A 15,835-nucleotide genomic window follows, 5' to 3' on the forward strand; every position below is an offset into this window, starting at 1 on the left:
GTAATTACACACATTTTTAAACCATTTCTTTACTCCAGAACATAGATGTATTTTGTCAAACTGTGAGAAACTTTAAAAATTCTTAATGGATGCTGACAAATAAGAGAATAATAAAAAGACTAATTAAAATACTAGCATTTGGAGTGGGAGGGATTCTTACCATTGGCAGTGCATTGATGTGGGGATGTGCAATTGAATATCCGGTACCGCCAATCACAAGTTTCTGATGCTGAGAAAAAGGAGAGTAAAATATTCAGTGTGCCCTAAAACAAGTTCAGCTTAAGAAATTTCACATACCAAATATTCATGTATCATATTCTATTTATGTCTGTAAGGTCCCCATCACCAGTGATTATCCTTCTCTCCCTCCACAACTGTTATCAGGAGCAACAGCAGCAACTTTTGAGTAGTATGTGGCAGGCCCAGAATCTTTACAACATTCCTAGAAGGCTGACACAATGAACAAAATGAGAGTGGAAGAGATGAAACTGCACATAGTGCAATTTTGTACACTTCACCCTGATTCAACTTAACTTGTGCAAATATTACTGCAACAGGGCCCAGGGCAGTGTGTTCATAATCTATGATCATGAGTCATGAAGACTGGTATCGACTGGTCTTCTACATATTCTGTTTAATAAAGACAAACGCATGGTTGGTTTCAAGTTCAGTCTCTTCAAAGTGTACGTTTGACAGACTTGACGCAGTCCCCTGAATTGCTAAGCCACAGCCTTCTGTGTCAACATACAAGCTGTTGTTCGCATACCCTGCCGAAGTGGCAGCTCTCAGAACACAGACCACGGCAGATGCCACCATATGCTGGGCCTGAGCTCAGCTTCATGCGAGAGGGCAAGTGGATTGTCACAGAAAGGACAGCAGGAGCTTTACCATCAGTACCTCACTAGTGAATTAAGTCAGCAAACACTACAAAGATAACTAACCAAATACATGGAATAAATGGAGAAAGAATTTAATCCCTTGACATCTGCTCCTCTCTGATCTGATCTTTCATTGACTAGAACTCTCATTTGTGCTCACAGCCAACTCCATGGCCATACTGAACTAGTGCAGTGCTACTACAGAACTTCCAGGAAGTTATAATTTTAGGAATTAAAATAGTATTTATTAAACATGGCACAAACACACTGAAATTATAGATAGCTACGTGAACACACAATATCCCACCAGTCACCGGTGCTTCAGAACACCGCAGTGAGCACCAGGGTGTTTTGGCATGAGGCGCTGGAGAACTAGTCGGCAGACCCTTTCTAACACCCCCAGAGAGACATCATGATTGAGTCCAAACAAAAACTCAATTAGAGCTACCACTAGGCTCTGTCTACCTCTGGGTTATCTGTTATAAATACCAGTTGTTTTATCATAAAGATTTCATGAATTTTTGAGTTATAAGCTATATATGGTTACTTGTTATCTAAAAACTGGCAGGCTGCAACATATCAGAGAAAGTTTTGCATACATTCGTTCTATTTATTTATAAATAATTAACATGTGCTCCTAAATTACATACATCTTAAAACACAGAAAACGAAAGTTAAAAAGAAAAGATGTGTGCTCATATGTCAAATATCCTTCTTGATAATCTCTTATGATTTTAACCATCTTCTAAAATGATTAGATCGTGGCAGGTGAAAAACTCATTCTAGTAGTTTAAAGTATCAATGCTATCATTACATTGTTTCCTATTTACATTTCTTATATTCAGGTTTTTATGTATAAATCTTTAAATTATTAGTCTGTTTTGGGAGGTCTGATAGAAACTAGATAAGATAAGCCATAAATCAACATGATCAAACATAAGTAACCTTATAGAAGTAAGCTCAGACACATGGCAATTCCCAGAAAAGGGGTGAAGAAGGGCTGGGAGTGTCCCTGCTACTCGGTGGAGCTCCCACACTTCCCCCTTACACAGGACTTTCTGATGTCAGACTGAATAAAAGGTACAAATCTGAACCTCTGTATTAAATATTAATAACATTTAATTTTTTTAATTTAAAAATACAAAAAGAGACTAATCGAGCCCTGTACTCCAAAGGATACTTATTTTCATTACGAGGGTGTATATACATACCACACAGAAACTCACACCAATCTATCTACCTTTGGAAAATCCTAAACTAGGTCATTCCAGTTGCTAGTCTTTCTTGTTCCTCCTCTGCTTGATTCTCTTAGTTTTCTCTTACTTTTCCGTGATTAAGGAGTCTTTCTGTCATCACTCTTGCAGAGGTCTCTAATTATCTTTTCTCTACTCTTATTTTCTTCATTGATTCATTTAGCTTTTCCTTTCAGACTATAGCCCCTTACGGGAGAGGGTCATAACAGCAATTTAATAAACATTTAAGTAGTTAAATAAATATCTGATTCTAAGATTTGAAGGGTAAATAAATTGGTGGAAAGCAATATGTCAACAGGTACACCCATTTGCACACACAACACAATCTGAAAAACGGAGGAATTTCCTTTTTTAAAAAAACCTTATTTCTTTATTCCACAGAAAGACTGATTTTGTGAGTAGGAGGAGAGACAGAACGAGAGAATCTCCAGCAGACTCCCTACTGGGCATGGAACTGGACATGAGGCTCAACCTCAAGACCAAGATCATGACCTGAGCTGAGACCAACAGTCAGACACTTAACCAACTGAGCCTCCCAGGTGCCCCTAAAACAGAAGGATTTCAAAAATATAGATATATGATATAATATGATCTGATATTGCCTGGGCCATATTTTGGTTTCTACATATTTGGGTTCTACATTTTGGTTTTCCTAGTCAACTCATTTAGCCAAGCCCTGGCCATTTTGTGCATTTATAAAGCATATCACACAATTCTTCAGCTTGTAAAATGAATTGTTTGAATTTTAAAAGATAGAATTATATATCCTACAAAAAGATTACAAAAATATAAGGTGTTTTTAAGATAATCTGACAGAATATATATTGAAACTATTTGTACTAAAGTAATTCAAGTTTAAAAATACAAAAAGAGACTAATCGAGCCCTGTACTCCAAAGGATACTTATTTTCATTACGAGGGTGCTCTCTCTGCCAAAATGTGTATCCATTACACTTGCCTTTATAATCACACTTACCGCACATCTCCTAATCTTCACCATAGAATGTCACCAATCTCTCCGTTTTCTGCCACTTTGACTGCCATGACGTAACTCATTCATTGCAGAAATTACCTTCTACTATCATTCTGGCCACAAACCTAGTCCATCTCTTTTGAGGCTCAGCCCAAATCTGCTTTCTCCCTTGATTATTTACCCCACTACCGAGACACATATGTGCCTCCTTTATTACACCTGTGTAGTGCCATATACTCTTATCGTGCCTCCCCTACCAGACCTCTTGAGACCAGGGACTTACTTGTTCACCCTGCTGTACCACAAAAGCCCTAAGAATAGTGAACAGAAAATACACAGTTCTTAAGATCCATAAGTTGACTAAGTATTGTATTATTAATAATATAACATAGGAATAGGTATGCATGTATTTGAAAATAAAACACAATAGAAACTATTACAGCACAAATTAATTATATTGGTAGGGACAACTTACAGTGGATTTTTGTTTTAAAAATGTTTAGGAAAGCCTGGCTATTACCAGTAATTTTAGTACCACTTCTAGGAAGTAGCAAATAAAGGCTGATATTTAGCCATTAAAAGAAAACTCAAAGAGCACGTGACCAGTCACATTATAAAATTAGTGTTAAAATCAGCAACTACTTTGTGTACTACATAAACTAAACCCATTTGCTTTACTTCTTGTAATGCAATAAATGTGTGTAGGCTTTGGTTCTGTATCCAAATACAAAGCTTTGCTTTTACAATCTATACTTCAGGACATTTTACCTGAAGCAGATGGAAGTATTAATTTCAGAATAGAATTTCAGCACAGAAATAGACACTAACTCAGCAGACATCTAAAATCTACCCCCTACACATAATTAGGAGAATTTTTTTTTTAAGATGCAAAAATCTTTTTAAAACAGCACAACAGTATATTCTCACTAATCTTCAAAATTATTACGCTTGAGGGGTGCCTGGGTGGCTCAGTGGGTTAAAGCCTCTGCCTTCGGCTCAGGTCATAATCCCAGCGTCCTGGGATGGAGCTCCGCATCAGGCTCTGTGCTCAGCAAGGAGCCTGCTTCCTTCGCTCTCTCTCTGCCTGCCTCTCTGCCTACTTGGGATCTCTGTCACATAAATAAATAAAATCATTAAAAAAATTATTACGCTTGAGAACTTAATGGATTATGGTTCTTTCCCCCAAGGAAAGATACAAGCAAAACAAAAATGTGCTTATAATTTAGTGTAGCAACATAATCTAATCTAGAACCTAGTAACCAGAAACAAATTCAAGAAACTGTACCTCGTATCCTTAACAAATAGAAATTACAAATGAATTTAAATTTGTGGAGAATTTGGGGAATCATTCCAGGAATTAAGAGAAAAACGTAAGAATCCTAACATAATTAATCTGCTAAGAAAATGTTTATTAAATGAATTTCTTGGCAAAAGAAATGTCACAGATAAAGCCCAAATTAAATTGCTTAGCACATGACTGAAAACACAACAAAAAGTAATTACAAAAAAAAAAAAAAAAAATATATATATATATATATATATATATTTGGAACAATAAAAAAATATATATATATTTGTAAAACAAAAACTTTCAACTGTATCTTCTCAATTCCACTAATCCGTTTCACTAAAGACTTTATTAGCTGTTTTCCTCCATATGGCAATTCCTAGTAACATACTAAGCATTCATTCATCAAGGCCACTAAGCGTCTGGATGTCTGCGCTCTCCTCTCCCCATTTTTATCTCCCACCCAATCACGTACACTGATAATATTCTGGGAATCCAGATGATGAAGCTAGTGGAAAGGGGGAAAGAGCCTTAACAGAAGAATATCTTAAGGAAACCACAGAAGAATATCTTAAGGAAACCAACCTTGAGGTCAGAGTAAAAGGCAGAATGGTACAGATCAAATAGCTCTGCCATCACTGGCTATGATTTTCCACTTCCTTTTGTTATTTAGGTGACTCAAGAAAAATGGAATCAAAAGCTATATATTATGATCCCATTTTCCTAAAAATTAGATATACTCAATACCACAAAATCATATCAAAAGCAACTTAAACATGCACTAGTGTCTAATTGTCCTATTATTACTTACGTCAGTTGGGTTAGTTTCATTGGTTGCATCATATGCAGCTGAATTCTGTATTAAATTTACATTTAAAAAAATTACTGTGCAAGAATAAGACAGCTATCGGAGCACCTGGGTGGCTCAGTGGGTTAAGCGCTGCCTTCGGCTCAGGTCATGATCTCAGGGTCCTGGGATCCAGTCCCGCATCAGGCTCTCTGCTCAGCAGGGAGCCTGCTTCCCTCTCTCTCTCTCTCTGCCTGCCTCTCTGTCTACTGTGATCTCTCTCTGTCAAATAAATAAATAAAATCTTTAAAAAAAAAAAAGAAGAAGAAGAAGATAGCTATCAAGTACCTTGAAATCTGCCTGTCAAAGAGTAAGCAATCCAGTTAAAGACCATAAAAACACAAATTCAATTAGAGAAAGCCACAAAGTTTTTAAAATTAAAGTTTAGTTTGGGCAGTTTCAAGTGTTAATGAAAGTCCAATTTATTTTTCAGGCACGACATCTACCCATCAAATGCTTCCAGTTCACTAACTTTCAAAACGTGAAGAGAATGTGAACATGTGAAAAGGCTTAGATTCAAACTTGAGTTGTGATACTAGAAAGGTGATATAAAACATACGGATAAATAAGCACTATTGTTAGTTGCTTTAAAAAGTGAACATATCAACAAAGAAACTATAATTTCCTTTTCCAAAAAAACTGCTACTAAATTAATTGTGCAACTTTTAATTTATAATGCCTTAAAAACATGACAGACCTGACACTGTTTTCTTCTTAACACAAAGCTGATAACAGCTCAACTTTTTATTTTTTAAGTTTCAGAGAAAGAAACAAGTAGAGGGGTGACAAAAGGCAATAGGAATAGTTCAGGATCTAAGAAGTAACAGAATGCATAAGAAAAATCAAACTTTGCCTGTGACCACATATGAAGGTAGGTAAGTACCTCAGCACCTGGCCAGTTAGAAGAAAAAACTGATACAATTCCTACATCTTATTCAGTTTCTCACTCTTCCCAAAGATTGAATATTTGATTCAAGATACCAAGAATTTGAACAGCTAAATTAGGACAACACAAAAATCATTCTGCTGAACAATACATTCCCAGCAGAAATGAAACAGTTCTGCCAGGGACGTTGGGTCTTTGATTAACAGAAAGATTGTTCCAGAATCTAACATAATTGTGACACAGCAGGTCCCTCACTCAGATATAACTGGCCTAGAGTAAAATTTGCACATCAGGTACATGAAAAGTTCCTCAGGTGATTCTAGTTGGGGATAAAAATCACTGGACTCAGAGCCTGGGTAGCTCAGTGGGTTAAGTCTCTGCTCAGGTCAGGATCTCAAGGCCCTGGGATCAAGGTTCCCATCAGGCTCTCTGCTCAGCAGGGAGCCTACTTCTCCCCCTCTCTGCCTACCTGTGATGTCTGTCAAAAAATAAATAAAATCTTAAAAAAACAAAACACTGGACTTTGTGGCAAGAAAGGGCAGAACGGGGTTTTACTAGTCAGAGTCTAGTAATCTATGGGCGGGATGAGGAGGTGGGGTAGAATGGGGGGATCCGTTCTTTCAAATATTAGCACTGCAAAGTGACTACTCCTCAGAACTAGGCTGGGAACCATACTGTAATGATTTTAAGGTTAACCATAAGAAACAAAAGATAAATTCAACCTCTCTCCCTAAAAATGAATTAGGAAAGAAAGGACAATAGTGAAGACTTCTTAGAAAGAGACCCAGTAAAAAGACTACAAGACAGAAAAGTTATCATTTTAAAAGCACAAAAGGAGCAATGCTGATACTTAAATTTAGATAAAGAGTTTCCCGAGTGAGACTCTTTATGTGACAGTACTGTAAGTAGTAGGTAGGAATTATGGAAAGTTTTTTTTTTTTCTGCTCAATATGAAGGAAAACTGTCACACAAATCAATTGAAATGTTCGAACAAAACCTATATATATCACTCAGCACGAATGTTACTACAGTGCCACATGGTATCAATTGAAATGTTCGAACAAAACCTATATATATCACTCAGCACGAATGTTACTACAGTGCCACATGGTAAGGGGTCATACATGTGCCCTGTCCAATTCCTTCCCACTAGGCTTTCAAGTGTATTATTAGGCCCATCAGTAGCTTCTGTAGCCACCTCTGTGCAAGTTAGACTCCAGGAGGACAACTTAAGAAGGGGGGGGCGGGGGGGAGGCTGTACTACAGCAGAGGGTGTTAAAGAGCCTGTGCTGTGGAGCCACACAGATTGGGCTGGACTTCCAGGCTCAGAAACGCAGCATACTAGCCCATCAAAGGCAAGTTACTTAACCTTCTGGTACCTCAGTTTTCACATATGGAAAATAAATTGTTTTAAGAGTTGAATAACTTAATATTTGTAAAGTGCTAAACAGTGCTTGTTTTAAGATTCACATGCAATCATTTTTAAAATAATATATATAAGTAAAGGGGTGCCTGGGTGGCTCAGTGTAGATTAAGCCTCTGCCTTCAGCTCAGGTCATGATCCCAGGGTCCTGGGATCAAGACCTACATCAGGCTTTCTGCTCAGCAGGGAGCCTGCTTCCCGCCCGCCAGCCCCCCCTCCCGCCACCTCTCTGCCTACTTGTCATCTGTCAAATAAATAAATAAAATCTTAAAAACACACATACACACACACACACACGTAAGAGGAGCCCCTCCCTCTGAAATGACATAGTGCCACACCAGAGAAACATCGTAGCTGACACTGGTGGCCCAGATGTGAGCACCCACTTGCTCCCTTGGCTGCACACTTCTATGCAGGGTACAAACTCCCCATTCATATTCTGCTGTGCTATGTACTACTGTGACTGGAGAGTCCTGTTAATACATTAGATCTTTCATGAGTTCATTTATAACAGCATTACTCCTCAAAAAAAAAAAAAAAAGAAACAAACAAACAAACATTGATAAAACATTTAGGTTAGAACAGATCTGGAGTGTGACCAAACACGGCAGTTGTCCTGTGTGACCACACAGTGACAATGAGCACACATTACTAGTGTGATAACACCCAGTGATGAAATGAATACACCTGACCCTCTGTCTCAGTGAAACAGAGCCTCTCAATCACACCTGAAAACTTAATCTTCAGCTTCCACTTTGTAATAGAAAAGGATAAACTTAACTTTTGTTTAATTAAAAACATGCCAGCAGATAATTACTTAAATGAAAGCTGTCATTGTGAGGTGGCTGGGTGGCTCAGTCAGTTAAGCATCTGACTCTAGACTGTGGGCTCAGCGCATGATCTCAGGGCCATGGGATAGAGCTCCACGTGGGCTCCTGTTGGGCTTGGAGCCTGCTGGAGATTCTCTCTCCTGTCCATCTGCCCCTCCCCCCTTCTCTCTCTCCCCCCCCCAAAATAAATAAATAAAATAAAATTGTCATTCTGAAGTCTTTTGAGCACAGAGAAAATAAATGTATGTACATTATATTAAACTAGATATTAGGTTGAGAATTTTTAAATGTTGTTATTTCTATTTACTACTGAAGGATGTAAAAGTCAGTCTTATTTGTCTTTACTAAAAGTATTTCCTTACAGATTTTCACATAAAAAAAACATAGAAACTGGCTGCTCTGAGCTTGTATTTCAAAGATTGTTATAATCTAGACAGTACCAATAAGTGTTTTGCCTTCAGTAAATCAAAACAAGCTCATTTAATTACAATGTTTCTATCAAAAAAAAAAAAAAAGTATCAGGAATACCATCCTTAAAGAAATCAGGGCTGACTATCCTTTCTCTTAATTTAATTTACTCTAAACATATGACAAATGATGTATTTATAATTCTAAAATATGTTAAACTGTTATCTGATGTTGGTTTGCCAAACTGGTTTCCATTTAACTATTTTTACCAAATTTAAAATGAAACATTTAAACAAGCAAATACAAGCCATGTTGTCTGCCTGATCCACTCAGGACACACAAATACAGAGAAAGGGATACAGATATATACACACACACACACACACACACACACACACACCCTCTAGGGGTCATGAAAAGAAAGAAAACCACTTTTCTTAAGTAATTTCAATTTATTTATTTCAATACAGAAGACAACTCTCCTTTCACTGCCCACCACTCAAGTTAAAATAAAGTACAGACTGCAACTAAATGAATACTACAACTGCTTAATCTAACTTTTTAGCCCTTCCTCAGCAATGGTCTAGAGGCTGGCAAACCTGGCCAGAAAGTTAAGTATTTTTGGATTAGCAAGCCACATCATCTCTGTCACAACTACTCAACTCCGCTATTATAATGCAAAAGCAGCCACAGAGGATACATGAAGGAATGGGTATTACTTTTTCCAGTGAAACTATTCATACACATAACACGCACAGGGCAACAAGCAATATACTATGTTGGCTACTGAAATAATTCCGAAAACTGTCCAAAAGTCTACCGATCCAGGATGAAGCATAAATCTACTAGGTTAAATGACCTAAGATATATTAAAAAAAAAAAAAAAAAAAAAAACACACTAACAGACGAAGTAAAAAACAGATTATTCAAGCATTCTCTACTCAAACCACATAACCATTCTATGGGAAAGAAATTTTCTAAAGCATTCAAATATCTATGTGACGCCATACAGGAACAATGAAGTTCAATTAAAAAAAGTATTAAAACTTGAGTAGTTGTCTGTGATCAATCTTCAGACACTTAAAGGACAGCAGAAGTAGAATGGAAAGAACAGCTACTCTTTCTATTTAAGAGTTCGGTTCTTTCATATCATACTCATATAATCATAAGCGTGCCTTCATCTGTAAAATGAAGCTGTTGTATAAAACTACACAGATAGTGTATTTGATATCCTAACCAGTATGAACAGAGTTCAGTTTATCATAAAACAGTGACAACAATGATTTAAAAATAAAAGTGCACCAACCCTATCAAGTCCCTAAAGATGTTTTCACAAATAATACTAATATATTATAAATGCTTCGTTTAAAAGGACATGAAAGGGTTATGAATACTACAGTATTGAAAGAAAAAATTCAGGTTCTAAGCAAAAACAAACAAACAAACAAAAAAACCCGTGTATGACTTACCATGAGATCATAAAAATGGGAAGAATCTTAAAAAAGCAAACAAAGAAAGAGAACAATGAAGTCACAGAGTAACAGACTAATCCTGGAAATAAACCCTCTTCACTAGAGCAAATGGAAGCAGGAAAACATGTTGGCCGTAAGTTTTGCCCAAACCAGCTGATGTTCATCAAGGAGTAGGTGAGAAGAAATGAGAGCTATTATGCATATTTATAAATTAAGAGAAAATGAGCTTGTTATTTTAGTATTTTGACATACTTTAGTGACACCTGGACACCAAAAATCACTTCTGTAATGTGAACTACAATGTTATTGCAAAGATTTTTTTTACATTTTTTAACAACTCTGTCATAATATAATTAATACGGGAAAGAAACAAACTATATATTTGTAATTATTTTTTAAATCAACTTCATAAAACTACCTGTAGACAGAACTGCATTTATTTAATTTTTTCTAAGATTTTATTTATTTATTTGATGGACAGAGATCACAAGTAGGCAGAGAGGCAGGCAGAGAGAGAGGGGAAGGGAAGCAGGCTCCCTATTGAGCAGAGAGCCCGACTCGGCACTGGATCCCAGGACCCTGGGATCATGACCTGAGCCGAAGGCAGAGGTTTTAGCCCACTGAGCCACCCAGGTGCCCTAGACAGAACTGCATTTAAAACAAAATGTCGATTTTCTTATCTTTCCCCAGTTCTTTAACATGGAAGCAACTAAAGATTCCATCAACAAACGACCTACATACTAGAAATGAACTCTCTCCATTAGTGACGCTTTAGTTACTCAAGAAAATAAATCAAAAAGCCAAATTGTTCATCAGGAGATTAGAAAGCAACATAACTTAAAGCCTATGTTTTATCTCTCAGCCAAGTTTGATGGCACAACTGTCACTGTTGCTGTTGCTTTTACTGACTGTTAAAGAGTTATCCCGCTATCGACCATAGAACCATAGTGGGAAGAAAGAGGAAATGAGAGGGGAAGAAAAGTTTTATCAACCTTTCTACTAGACTGTTAATTTTTAAAGTTAGCCCTTCACTAACAACAGAACAAAACTTACTAGAATACATCAATAAATAATGATCTTTGCCCTAGCAGAATTTGAATTCCAGCATAATTTAGAATTAAGTGTTATGTAGAAGTTGACAAGCTATGAAAAAAGAACAAGTCCAAGTAGAGTAAGGGATTCAGGAGTTTTTCATGAGGAGGAGGGGGTGGTGCCCCCAGGTAGCAGGAGTAAGTAGGATGCTCAGAATCAGTCTGCATATCAAGTGAGAGCTGTGAGATGCTCAAGAAGCTATGGTACGTTCTACATTCTGCATGCAGGCAGTCATGTATGAAGATGTGTCTTACCTTACTGTTGTCATATTACTGTCATTTTTCTGTTTGTTGGAAGCCATACCTGAAACATCTATATTTACCAAATAAGTCATTTGCGTTTCAATTACTCTTAATTTCTTCTCTGAACTGTCCATTCTTGCCTCAACTTCCTGTAGATAACAGAGCTATAATTTTAGGATAAATATCAGGCATCATAAACAACAGGTTTATCTAAATACTTAGCATTATAGGGGTGCCTGGCTGGCCCAGTCAGTAGACCATGAGACTCCTGATCCTGGGGTCATGGGTCTGAGCCCTATGTTGCGCATGGAGATTACTTGAAAAAAAAAATTGTTAAATAAAAATAAAAAAATTAAAAATAAATCTTTAGCACTATAATAATAAGGTGGTCATCATAAATGCTCTCAAATGAGAAAGAAGATATGCTAAATTTAAAAAACTTTTGTAGGGACACCTAGGTGGTTCAGCTGGTTAAGTGTCTACCTTCATTCTGGCTCAGATCATGATCTCAAGATCTTGGGATCGAGTCCCACGTCTGGCTCCCTGCTCAGCGGGGAGCCTGCCTCTCTCCCAGCTTGTGTGCACACACGTGCACTAGCTCTCTGACAAGTAAAAAAAAAATAGTATCTTAAAAAAAAAAAAACCACATGCAAAACTTTTGTAATTGTTTAGCCCAATTATTTTTCATACAAGCATTCTTGCCCAGTTAACATCAAAAAGCTTTGGACTTTTTCAAGACACAGGATACAAAAACAAAAACAAAAACATACAGAAAAAAATGCCACTGAAATGAAAGTCTGGTCACTTAAGTTCTACTGCAGTTTAGACACAGGCTCAATTTTTAAATATCCAGCAAATGTTTACATTGTGCCTGGTACTGTGTGTATTTATCTGCCATCACCACCTTAAAATGCCAAACTAAGTAAATGTAACAAAACACAAATGTGGATACAGACCAAGACTTCCTCAAATGCTTAAGAACCGCTGGTCTCCCCCCAACCCTGTGTTTAATATTCTTGAGTAGAACAAAAATAGACAGTGAGATTAATTTATGAAAATGCACAAAGCAAGACTCTATAAAGGTTAACTGAATTTGTTTCAATACCTTGTGTATTGTATTCACTGTAAATTCCTAGAAAAAGATTATCTCTGTAACTGTGCCTATTATCACACCTAAAACATAATTCTGGATTCCAACAAGTATTAAATGAGAAGTGGGTGGTGACTATATGTGGAGATAGGAGAAGGGCAACAAAATCTTAACCTCTTCTTTTTAAGAAGGAATGTAAGCCAGAAACTGTTTCAAGGATATTATGAGGAGGACCACTTGGGTGGCTCTGTGGATTGAGTGACTGCCTTCAGCTCAGGTCATGATCTCAGGGTCTTGGGATCAAGACCCGCATCAGGCTCCCTGCTCAGTGGGAGCCTGCTTCTCCCTCTCCTTGACTCTTCTCCCTCCCCCTACTCATGTTCTCTCTCCCAAATAAAAAATAAAATAAAATCTTGGAAGAAAGAAAGAAGGAAAGAACGAACAAACCAACACTATGAGAAAAATATCTTTCCCACAAAGAGGATGAAAACCTGTTGTGTGTGACTACTGACTGGCCTCTTGATCTCAAATCGGGGCTAATGATAAAAAGAACTCTGATGACTTAGGCTGGATTAGACAAACTCACAAAACCTAACGCCACTGAATTTACTCAGAAATGCAAGGATACAGGACAGGAAAAGACTATCCTGTAGCATGAGGCCAGACGTGTAGGCAGAATGTGAAATCCGGGAGCTACTGTCTCTGCACCTCTTCCTCCTACCACCACTTCCCTACTCAGGTAGGAAGGAACAAGGACTCAGAGGAAGCTACCTCTGCATTCTCCAAGCTCCACAGAGGGACCAATACCATTTTGAGTTTCATGGGCATAACTTCCTAGGGACCCAGCCCATCATAGGACATGCTCCACTTTAAGAATGCATCACACCTTCCATCCACACAGGTACTCCCAGTCCAGATGCAGCTCACCAGTCAGCAGCCACAGTGCCATACCCCCATGTTGGCCTGGAATACTTCTGGACATTCCACTTTTAAGCGAACCACCACTAAAAACTGAACCACAGTTATTTATCCACAGGAGAAAACATCTGGTGAACCCTTTCCTCACAACACACCTGGCTGTCAGTGATCCTGGGCCTGTAACTTAGTTTCTATGAGACTGATTCACCTCCTCTAATGACCGGGTTTGACTGAACTGAACTGAGAAATACCGCAACACAGACATAAAACCAAACTAACATACTACAAAAAAACTTACAAAGAGCATAGAAAATCTCGTTTGATATTAAGGCTAAACAAGGCTAAAGAAAAGCAGTTGAGTTCAAAAGGAAATTGAGGCCCAGAGGTTAAGTATTCTTCCCCAAAATAACGAAATATGAAACTCTGCACTGCATGCACACTTAGTATCATTTATATCTTATAAACAACTGTATTGTGTCTGTTTTAAAAACTAGTTAACTATAAGGCTCAATGCAGTTCCTAGACCACAATCAACAATTAATAAGAGGTCAAGTAAGCAGACATCAGATGCCAGGTGAAATTCTTAACCACTCTCCTCTAAGCCTCCTGAGTCTCTTTTCAAAGCTTTTGCTTCCCAAAAGTTTCCTTGATTCCAACATGACAAAGATTTTTTTCACAGAAGCTATCATTTTATTAGGAGAAAGAGATCTAGCTGCATATTCTCTTACTGCCACTGACAGGGTGAAATCAGTACAGCAAGGACCATAGGCACCCACCAGAAGACAGCTTAAGTCAGCCAACCAATAAATAATACATTTTGTCACCCATCCTTACCCAGCCCCCAAATACTCTGGACTTAGAATATTACATACAACTAACTAGGTACTTGAAATACCATGTGGATTTAATTGTTTAAAAACAGATACATGCAGGGGTGCCTGGGTAGCTCAGTCATTAAGTGTCTGCTACCGGCTCAGGTCATGGTCCCAGGATCCTGGGATCCAGCCCAGCAATCTAGCTCCCTACTCTGCGGGGAGTCTGCTACTCCCTCTCCCACTCCCCCTGCTTGTGTTCCCTCTCTCCCTGTATCTCTCTACCAAATAAAAATAAATAAATCAAATTAAAAAAAAAAAAGCAGATATATACAGAAATCAGTAACTTCATCTGATTTGAGTTTGATTAAATTTATTTAAATTACCTATCAGTACTCATAAGAAAGCATGGAACTTTAAAATGCATAACATCCCTACTTTGGAAGTTAATCAAAAAGTCTTGGAAGATATAAAGCACCAAAGCTATTTCTGCAGCAAATACTGTGTTGCTTCTGGCTTAACATCACCCAAATCAAAAGCCTGAACGTCATCCTAGACTCTTCCCTCTATCTCCTTTGTGAGCCCTATCAATCATTAAATTTGCTCAATTCTTTTTCCTAAATCTCTCTACAATGCCTACTGGTTCCTTGAATCCCATCACCTGTAGTCCTCAATCTCCTCCCCTACAACTTTGATGAAATCTAAAGCTGAAGTTATTTTAATAGGCATACACCTATTTTAATGCCATATTTTAATAGGCATACACTAATAGGATACACCCAAAATTTATAATGCAACAGCACTTGATTATCTGAATATTCAGTTGCTATTTTTTAAATTCTGAAGTGAAAGAGGCAATAGTGGGTCTCTTTGCTGGGCCACTGCTTAATTATGTATTTATTTACATAACAACTATTTAGTGGCCTTCAGCTTCTCCACTAACATAATGGCAATTCTGTTCAAAGCACCAACATATCCACATCAACACCTTCTCAGCCTTTCTTGTGACTGGAGGTAGCCATGTCAAACAGTCCAGAGGGCAGTACTGCATGGAGCACTGGGTGTAGTGCATAAACAATTAATTTTGGAAAACTGAAAAAAAAAAAAAAAGAAAAAAAGAAAAAAAGAATCTAAACAGAAATAGGGGTGGGGACAGGGGCTCTCAGCCATCCCACCACAGGAGGCAGCAAGGAAAGCTTTTATTTTCCTGAGAACAGGTAATGGGTGCAGCACTTCTTCCCATTAAACCTGATGCCTCCTGAAACAGCAGTCATTTTTCAACCAAGGCAATGGCAACCAAGGCCTGATTGAATTCTTCACACTAAAAACAAGAGGGGAAAAAAAAAAAAAACCTGTAACTTCCTACCTCTGGATTTGTTTAAATTAGTATCTTCAGTTACTTGAATCCAACTGGACATTATTT

At 37.7% G+C, this 15,835-nt stretch overlaps 1 protein-coding gene across 7 annotated transcripts in view; it reads right to left on the reverse strand.

The window, feature by feature from the left end:
* The window catches only part of TBL1XR1 (TBL1X receptor 1), a 169,788-nt gene that overhangs the window by 81,834 nt on the left and 72,119 nt on the right, over positions 1-15,835 (reverse strand). For 5 of the 7 annotated variants that reach the window (XM_045088643.1, XM_045088642.1, XM_045088649.1 and 2 more), the window contains one exon: positions 161-229. The exons of the other annotated variants lie outside the window; for them this stretch is intronic. The gene's annotated coding sequence lies outside the window, so the exon portion shown is untranslated. The remainder of the gene's footprint in view (positions 1-160; positions 230-15,835) is intronic. 7 annotated transcript variants of the gene reach the window in all.

This window comes from Mustela putorius, unplaced genomic scaffold (genome assembly GCF_011764305.1).
Source record: "Mustela putorius furo isolate JIRA1106 unplaced genomic scaffold, ASM1176430v1.1 tig00003834_pilon_pilon_pilon, whole genome shotgun sequence".
Lineage (NCBI taxonomy): Eukaryota > Metazoa > Chordata > Mammalia > Carnivora > Mustelidae > Mustela > Mustela putorius.